The sequence below is a fragment of the Canis lupus genome, chromosome 31, assembly GCF_003254725.2.
Source record: "Canis lupus dingo isolate Sandy chromosome 31, ASM325472v2, whole genome shotgun sequence".
Lineage (NCBI taxonomy): Eukaryota > Metazoa > Chordata > Mammalia > Carnivora > Canidae > Canis > Canis lupus.
This window is the reverse complement of record NC_064273.1, coordinates 1,039,522-1,048,163: the sequence shown is the minus strand read 5'-3', so window position 1 is coordinate 1,048,163 and position 8,642 is coordinate 1,039,522. Positions and strand designations below refer to the sequence as shown.

Genomic DNA, 8,642 nt, shown 5'->3' with positions numbered 1-8,642 from the left:
TTAAGTTTTTCTTCTTAAATCTTGATTTTGTAATTAGGTACTAGTATGATATTTCTATTTAAAGTCTTCTGTTGTTCATCTCTCTCATGACATATTAAAATAATATGTAAATGAGCTGGTCCCACATATTATGCATTTTTATAATTGTAGCAATATCCTTGGTAGCTCTTATCAGTATCCTGGTTTAAAATATTTCAGCTAAATAGGACATAAAGATAGAATTTTTTTAAATTTTATTTAAAAATATATATTGTTTATTTATTCATGAGAGAGACAGAGATAGAGGCAGAGACACAAGCAGAGGCAGAAGCAGGCTCCTTGCAGGGGGCCGATGTGGGACTCCATCCCGATCCCAGGTGTCCGGGATCACGCCCTGGGCTAAAGGCAGAAGCTCAACCGCTGAGCCACCCAGGCGGTCCCAAGATAGAATTTTTTGAAGGTAATTCTGTCACTACTCCTTTCTTCTTTCCTCCCAAATTATATGAACTTATTTCAAAATGTATCTCATAAAATCCATGACTACTGACATTAACCTTTAAAATTTAAAATTTCCTCCCTGATAGGACGTTCACCAGATCTAAATTCCCTTGTTTCTTGACACCGGGCCTTGCTTTTTTTAATGTATTTTCACTGCTCTCAAATCTACTGCCTCATTTCTTGCCTTATTTTTTTTTTAAAGATTTTATTTATTCATGAAAGACACAGAGAGAGAGAGATTTATTAAACCTCTCTGTGTATTTCTTGGTCTCCAAAATAGGCACAAAAACAACATGCTCCTCATAAATGACTTAACATATCTAAAGTACTTAGAATTATGCCATAGTAAGTGCTATGAATGTATTAACTACAGCTTACTATAATTTGAGACATAGTGTAATATTTATAAACATGAGTTTTAAAACTGAATGGTCTGTCTTGAAATCCTGGCTATATCACTTACTAGCCACATGTCTTTTGGTACATCACCTATGCTTTCTCTGCTATAATATCTTCATCCATTAAAGGGGAGTAATTTGTAGTTTATTAGAATTAAATAATGTTTGTAATTAATCTATTATGATGCCTAGCACATTATGCACATTTTGTAAATATTACTTTTATGGCTAATGCATTGAAATTACAAGGGTCTCAAATATGTCTCCTAAAATTCTGTTTAGGCTTACTAGATATATATTGATCTTATTTCATGGAACAAGTAAGACAGGGTAAGACTGGGAAAATGGAAACTTAAATTCTTACAGGTTAAATGTAAGATGTCCATGAGATATCTCAGTAGAGATTTCAATTAGGAATTGGATATGAGTCTCAGAAAAGTGGACTTAACTGAGTTAAAATTTTCAGAGCCATCACTGGAGAGATGACTCTTAAAACCTTAAAAAGAGATTAAATCACCCAGTGAGAGGATGAGGTCAGGGAAGTTTAGGGTACCTGTTGTAAGCCTTTAGGAAATCCTGAACTTTGAGGTTAAATCAAGAAGCTAGAGCTGGCAAATGAAACAGAAATAATGAGATCAGTAAGCAAGCAAACAAGAACTCAGAAGAATATGGAACTGGAGGATCTGTGAGAGACTAAAGTGTTCAGGAAAAAGAGACTGGCCATTTGTTAAAAGCTACTATGTAGACAATTGAAATGAGGACAAAAAAAATGTTCACTTTTCTTCATTTAAAGGTTGATCCAACTTGGAGATTATAAAAATAAATGAAAAACTTTTAAAAAAAACCTACGGTTGATCCACCTTGGAGGTTATAAAAACTTTTTAATTAAAAAATAAAACAAGTCTGGTCCAGCTTGACACCAGGTTTCAGGTACAGTAATAAGGATGGGTATCAGTATGAAATAGACTGAAAAATGAAGGAAGTAGACAAAATCAGTCTAGACAACTTTTTGGTTAGACTTGCTGGGAAAGAAAGAGAAATTGAGGCAGTTGCTTAATTTGCAACTGGATAGGAATTTGCAGCCAAGTAAGGGCTCTTTGAGAAATGATTGTACTAGAAACTGATGACATTTATGAACTGTATTCATAGTTAAATATTTTAAACTAGAAATAAAAAATTGAGAAAAGCAGAGGAGACAGGATACAAAGGGTGTGTGGAGGAGTTTGACATTGATGGGGGGCACTTTCATTATTTTAATAGGAATGCAGATGAGTTCAGACTTCTATTTTGTAGATTTGGAGATGAGAAATATATATTTTAAAATATTTTATTTATTTATTCATGGGATACACGGAGAGAGAGGCAGAGGGAGAAACAGGCTCCATGCAGGGAGCCGGACGTGGGACTGGATCCTGGGTCTTCAGGGTCACACCCCGGGTTGCAGGTAGTCGCTGCACCACCGCTGCTGCCCCTGGAGATCAGAATAAAATGAAATCCAAATCTGTCAGTTTGTATCTTTTAGGTATTTTATCAGGTGGGGTCTAGCAAAGAGAAATCACTTCATAGGTTTTCCAACAGAAAAAACACAATGCAGAGAATGATGCAGGTGATGAACCTGAGCAGAGCACCTGCATGTAGATTCTGAGATAGTGGGAATAGCAGAGGCATTGCAAGTCAGGACAAGCAAACTCTGGGCAACCACAGGCAAGTCTGAAAACCAAAGGGAAGGAACCTTCCTTTCAAGGAGAAAACGGGGGTGGAGGGGGGAGGAGTTGGCAGGGGCTGTTTGGAATGAAAGTTCACTGAGGAGAATGAGCATTCAGGGTGGTGTTGGCTTCTCACCAACTCAGTGTGGTGGGCCAAGCTCCTTCCTGTTGGGGAATGTGTGGTGTACTCCTTCCTGTTGGACGCTGTGAACTGCAGCGCCTGGTCCCAGTCCGGTGTGAGAGAACCCCCTTCAGGGCTTCCTGTTTTTATGTTAAGTAAGGTTTCCTTTAATCATTGTTCTAGCCCTAAATGGGAAGGTCATGGAGAAGAGGAGGTTCTACTGATTCCAGGCTGACGTGAGATCCCATGGAAGCTAGAAATAGAGCAAGGCTGTCCAGTGGGAGTAGGAAGAGATGCAGCTGCTGCCAGAGGCACCCCAAAACACGGAGACAGAGAAGAAGAATAGCTTTAGTTTCTCCCTTCTTGTTTCTCCACCCTTCCATCAGTGCTCCTCCCACTGACAAACCCATCAGGCAACCAGGTGAGAAAAGAGCCTGGGGAAATTAGGGTTCAGAAATCATTTCTTTTGCACGAGAGTGTAATTAGGTAAAAAAAATGCAGCTTAGAGCAAACAAGGCCCAGCCACCCACAAGTATAAAATTACCTCTTTGGTATAAGTTGAGAAAAAGGACAAATGAATAGAGAGGTGACGTTTAAGGAATAAAGAAAAGATATATCATTGTAAAACACGTTGTGAGGCTAACAAACAAAATGACACTAAGTTTTAAATTAAATCATGTGAAATTGTCTATTTGTAGGTTAAAAATATCTAATATTACAAGGTTGTAGAGTTAAAACTAAGCAGTTTTCTCATATAATGTAAAGAAAATATAAAATTATTGCAAACATTAGGAAACAACGGATATAATTTACCATTACATATTATTTTTGTCATTAGTGTCTGGCAGACAGTCACGTAGCTATGCTATGACTTATGTAAGTCAGCAGACCTCAAAGAATGGCTAAATTTATCGTGCTAAGTTTATCAAGGTTTAATATGTGGTCTTCATCCTTGTAAGTGGAAAATAGAACTTTTATTAATATGGCTAGAAATAATTTGGTTATTAGGGAGACAAACCAATAATAATTATATTCACCTGATGCCAGTGTGGAATTAATACCCACTGATGTCTTTATTAATTTATAACAGGACTAAAGCTTTCTAGTCAGTGGGCTGTTCACATCCATTTTCTAGAGCACATTTCTCCTTTTTCTAAGATTCCTGACAATCTGCCTTACTGATCAGAAATTTGTTTAATCAGAATATGCCTAGAATTAAAGCAAAGGTAAATGGGTTTTATTATAGGTTACTTATCAAGGCCAGAATAAAACTTGATAAAATATCCTGTTTCTCCACATGGAATTCCTTTCTTGTGATGTAGCTCATTGTGTTCTCATAAGCTCAGGGCCACTGTGGCCAGGGCTTGATCTACATCATCACATTTTATCTTGCCAACCCTACTGTTTCTTTCTGGTTCCCTATCTTTTAACATAGCACTGACCGATCCAGGGTTAGATGAATGTTACAATTCTATGGTTTGATTCTTCTATGGTTATGAGTTAAAAATTTATGGTTCATTCCTCAAAAGTCAGCTATGTTCCTCTTACTTCTAGGTTCTTGGGTGGGAAATGAGGGTAAAAGCAGACAAGTCATTGTTAGCTCCACATTCCACAAACACTTATTTGCTGGAATCATTAAAGAGAGATTAAGAACAATGAGCATGTGTGTGGCGTGTGTGTGTGTGTGTGTGCACGTGTGTGAAAGAGATTTAGGGGCAATGATAGTTGAATCTGTCATAAAATGAGTTTTGGATCTCTAATATTAAATGTTCGGATGAAGTACTCTAATTTATTTAATCTGTGCTTTGCAATGAACAGAGGCCTTTGCATAGAACATTTTGATTCATTTTCAGAATTAAGGATTATGATTCAGTGAGACATTTGACAATACTGCACAGTGGAGCAGAATATAGTTAAAATTGCAAAACCACCTATGTCTCCTAGAAGTAAAACTACATGTAATTTGCCTCAGTAGAACTGCCAAATAAATTCATGTTCTGCTATTCTGAAATAGGAAAGAACTATTTTTAGTTCTGTCATCTCTCCAGATCATCACCTTACAATCCATTTAGTTCCTCAGCAAATCTAAGTAGCAATAAGACACAACGTAGCTTTTCAGTGAATGAACATCAAAAGATCTCCTTGATGAAGCTTTTTCTTTCTATGCTATTGAGCATAGCAATTTCATGGAAAGGGTCCATTGAAGTTGGAATTGAAAAAAAGATCCAATCATAATTTTGAAACTAGAAGAATGCTAAAAAAGAGCTTTTTGAGCATGGCTTATGGCTTTTCTGCTGTGGAAAACCTTATCATTTAGACCAAGAAAATAATGGTAAGATAATAAAGATACAGACTTGTAAGATGGCTAATTTTCAACTTTTAGTTGCTACAAATATGATTAGAATGAAAATAAGCATATGGAGTTACATAACAGCTTTTTACTTGAGTTCATTATTCAAAGTAAAGAATGAATGAGAAAATAATATTTTACTATGTCAATTCCATATATTTCTATGAGAATTATTGTTTTCAAATCAATTTGGCATCCTTTTCCCTAGGAAATGTCTGAGATAATAAATAGTAAATTGGCCCAAACATTTAAGAAAGGTTCTTTATAATTAAAAAAAAATTATGAAGAACAAACTTAGCTTATGCTAAATTATCACTATATTACATGAGACGTGTACAATGACTAAGAAACAAGGATCACCTTTGGGCTAAAATTTTATCTATATCTAGTATTTTATATTTTTAAAGCCAAAAATACTTTTCAGAAAATTTTTTCAAAATTTTATATTCTTTAAAGCCAAAAATATTTTCAGAAAATATGAAGTAATAGCACTGGCTAACACAGTATCATTTCCTTATGAACATATTTGAAGTCTGTTTCATAAACTTTAAACTCATACTTTCTATAAGAAGTATTATCTACTAACAACAACTAACAGGTTTCATATTTACTAAACTTCTTGCAAAAAATCATATAAAACTGAAAACACAACAACCGCAAGTTATCTAATACTCATACTGGTGGTATTACACTTGATTTATACTGGTTACACAAGAAGTTTGTTTAGTCTTTCAAAAATTAAAGCAAAAATAATAATGAGCCATGTGACTGACACTTAAGGTATATAAAGTTTGCCCATGAATCAGATTATTATTAATTAGCTAAAGTTGCAGTTTTTTACATTAATTGAATAGGATCTATTCTTGCATGTACTTATTCAAGAAATATTTACAGTGATTTCCCTGATGGCCAGTGATGCGGAGCATTTTCTCATGTGCTTGTTGGCCATGTCTATGTCTTCCTCTGTGAGATTTCTGTTCATGTCTTGTGAAAGTGAGACAGAACATGAGAGACTCCTAAGTCTGGGAAACGAACAAGGGGTGGTAGAAAGGGAGGTGGGTGGGGGGTGGGGGTGACTGGGTGATGGGCACTGAGGGGGGCACTTGATGGGATGAGCACTGGGTGTTATTCTATATGTTGGCAAATAGAACACCAATAAAAAATAAATTAAAAAAGAAATATTTACAGTGAATATGTGTGGGAGATTGTTAGACAGTAACACAAATTAATCATACTCAGATCCTGAGCTGACAGCCTAGTTAGAATACAACATGGCCATAAAGAGCCATAATAGGAGGCACACAGTGATGACAGGTGTCTGCCTCATTTCTAGCACTTTCACTGCAGCCATTTTTTTCTCAAAACCATTTTATGGTGAGTACATAAAATCTGGTCATATACAACACCACCAGCTGGAGGCTTTTTTTCTAGAATCCTCATTTGCTCTTTGCTCTAAGCTTTCCTTAATTCTGGCTGCAGATTTAAGTTCAATCTTCCATCGTGCCTCTAAGATTTGACACAGTACTTATCCTTCTTCTGGCTTACTGACTTCAGTTACTCACTTATTCTTGGCTTGCTTTTCACCTTTGAATTTGCTCTGTTAAGAGATGTTTCTATTGCTCACTCTGAATATTTAACGACGACTTAGAAGAGGGAAGGTAATGTCAGAAAAGGGGGTATAGGAAATTAAAGCAGAGAAAACTGGAAGGAAGAGAGATCAGAGGAAGCTTCTTAGACACGGGTGTGTGTACAATAATCCATATTATTCTTGTTTGGTTATGTACTATAAAGTCACCATGAGCAATGAATTTGCAAATATTAAACTATTGCTTCTAGGAGAATAAGGCGTTAGTTTACCTTGAGCATCTAATTATGGAATTTTTGTCAACCAATCAATACATAATCTTGTTGTATGTGTATTTCCTTTTTTAAAAGACACCTTATTTAATATGGTGCACCTGGGTGGCTCAGTCAGTTAAGCATCTGACTCGTGATTCTGGGTGAGGGTTCCAAGAGCAAGCCCTGCATCAGTTCCATGCTCAGCAAGAAGTCTGAGTTTCTGTCCCTCTTCCTCTGCCCCTCCCCTCCTAAAATAAAGAAATCTTTTTGTTAAAAAAGTAAAGATGCCTTATTTAATATATATCTTGATTCATCAACATTGAATTCATGGTCAACAGCATATAACTGATGTGCCTGAACAGAGCTTTATAAGCTAAGTCGTATCACAGCCTTCTTGCACTTAGACACACCAGACAGCACTTCAGCCCTACGCCTAGGGGACCATTGTAAACAGTAAAATCACCAACAAAAAGCACAAAAATTATGAAAAGCCCAGTACTAAGTGGACTATGATGAAAAGGACTTTGTTGAGAGCTGAAGAAGGCAGAGCACCATCTTTGTTTTCCCTCGGACAGAAACATCATCTTTGGGAAACAGTGGGAAAATTATCCTCATTCCACCTATGTCTGCAAATGACCATGAGAGTGCCAGGAGTATTGACCTGGGGGTTATAAATAAATTTCAGTGGGTAGGAAAATTTGCAAATATGAAATCTTTAAATAATGAGAAACTATCGTTTTAGTTCATGCCTATGAATTTTGGGTAGGCTTTTAACATGGATAGTTGAGAAGGAAGGGTATTTGGTAAGAGACAATGATCTCAACAAAATTATGATCATGGGCAACTTTATGGCTAGAATTCCTGGAGTATATTTCAGGCAGAAACTAGGAATAAGAATGGCAAATCAGGATAGGAATACAGACAAGAAGTGTTGAATTCTTGGGGAACTTGGATTTCACATCCAAGCGGAGTTTCAAACTTTTTATGTGGATGTAGAGCCCCCTCCTCATCCAAAGGATTCCTTTGAAATCCAGCATCACAATGTATGAACAAGGAGCAGATCTAGTTACAAAGCATGTGAGGGTCCTGTTTCAGTCAAAGGCCACCCAGGAAAAGTGAATACATTGCTGGTATTTGTAACAGAGTGAACATGGGACATGCATTTGATGCACAGGTGCTGAAAATCTGAGAATCAGAGAGGGGATGGAGAAACACCTGGAAGCTATCTGGAAACCATAATCATATTTAGGACAAAGAACTGGGGAGGGGGGAGAAAGTGGTGTTAGTTGGCACCAAGGCACCAGCAGTATAAAGAGAATGTGAAACCAGATGAATCTGTTCTGTGTGCCCGGAACTGAAAAAAAAAAAAAGAAAGAAAGAAAGAAAGAAAAAAAGAAAGAAAGAAAGAAAGAAAGAAAGAAAGAAAGAAAGAAAGAAAGAAAGAAAGAAAGAGAATAAAGAAGAAAGAAAGAAAGAAAGAAAGAAAGAAAGAAAGAAAGAAAGAAAGAAAGAAAGAAAGAAAGAAAGAAAGAAAGAAAGAAAGAAAGGAGTCTTTACAGTAGACTGCCTTTGCCAGGAGTTCCTGCCAGTGCTTCCAATAGGCTAAACATTTCCAGAAGGCAGCTGACTTGAGTCTAGGAAATGCGTCCTATGACATGTGGAAGCATAGCAGGAAAAACATGAGGAATGGTTCCAGGGACAAATAGGCCCAGCACCAGTAGAGAACTGAGCCACACATGTCCCACCTCTCT

The 8,642-nt window shown here is 36.6% G+C and overlaps 1 long non-coding RNA gene across 1 annotated transcript in view; it reads right to left on the bottom strand.

The window, feature by feature from the left end:
• Positions 1 to 2,186: 2,186 nt before the first annotated feature.
• Positions 2,187 to 8,642, bottom strand: part of LOC112661813 (uncharacterized) — a 91,156-nt gene continuing 84,700 nt past the window's right edge. The window contains exon 3 of the long non-coding RNA XR_003137998.2: positions 2,187 to 2,346. This is a non-coding gene — a long non-coding RNA (uncharacterized LOC112661813). The remainder of the gene's footprint in view (positions 2,347 to 8,642) is intronic.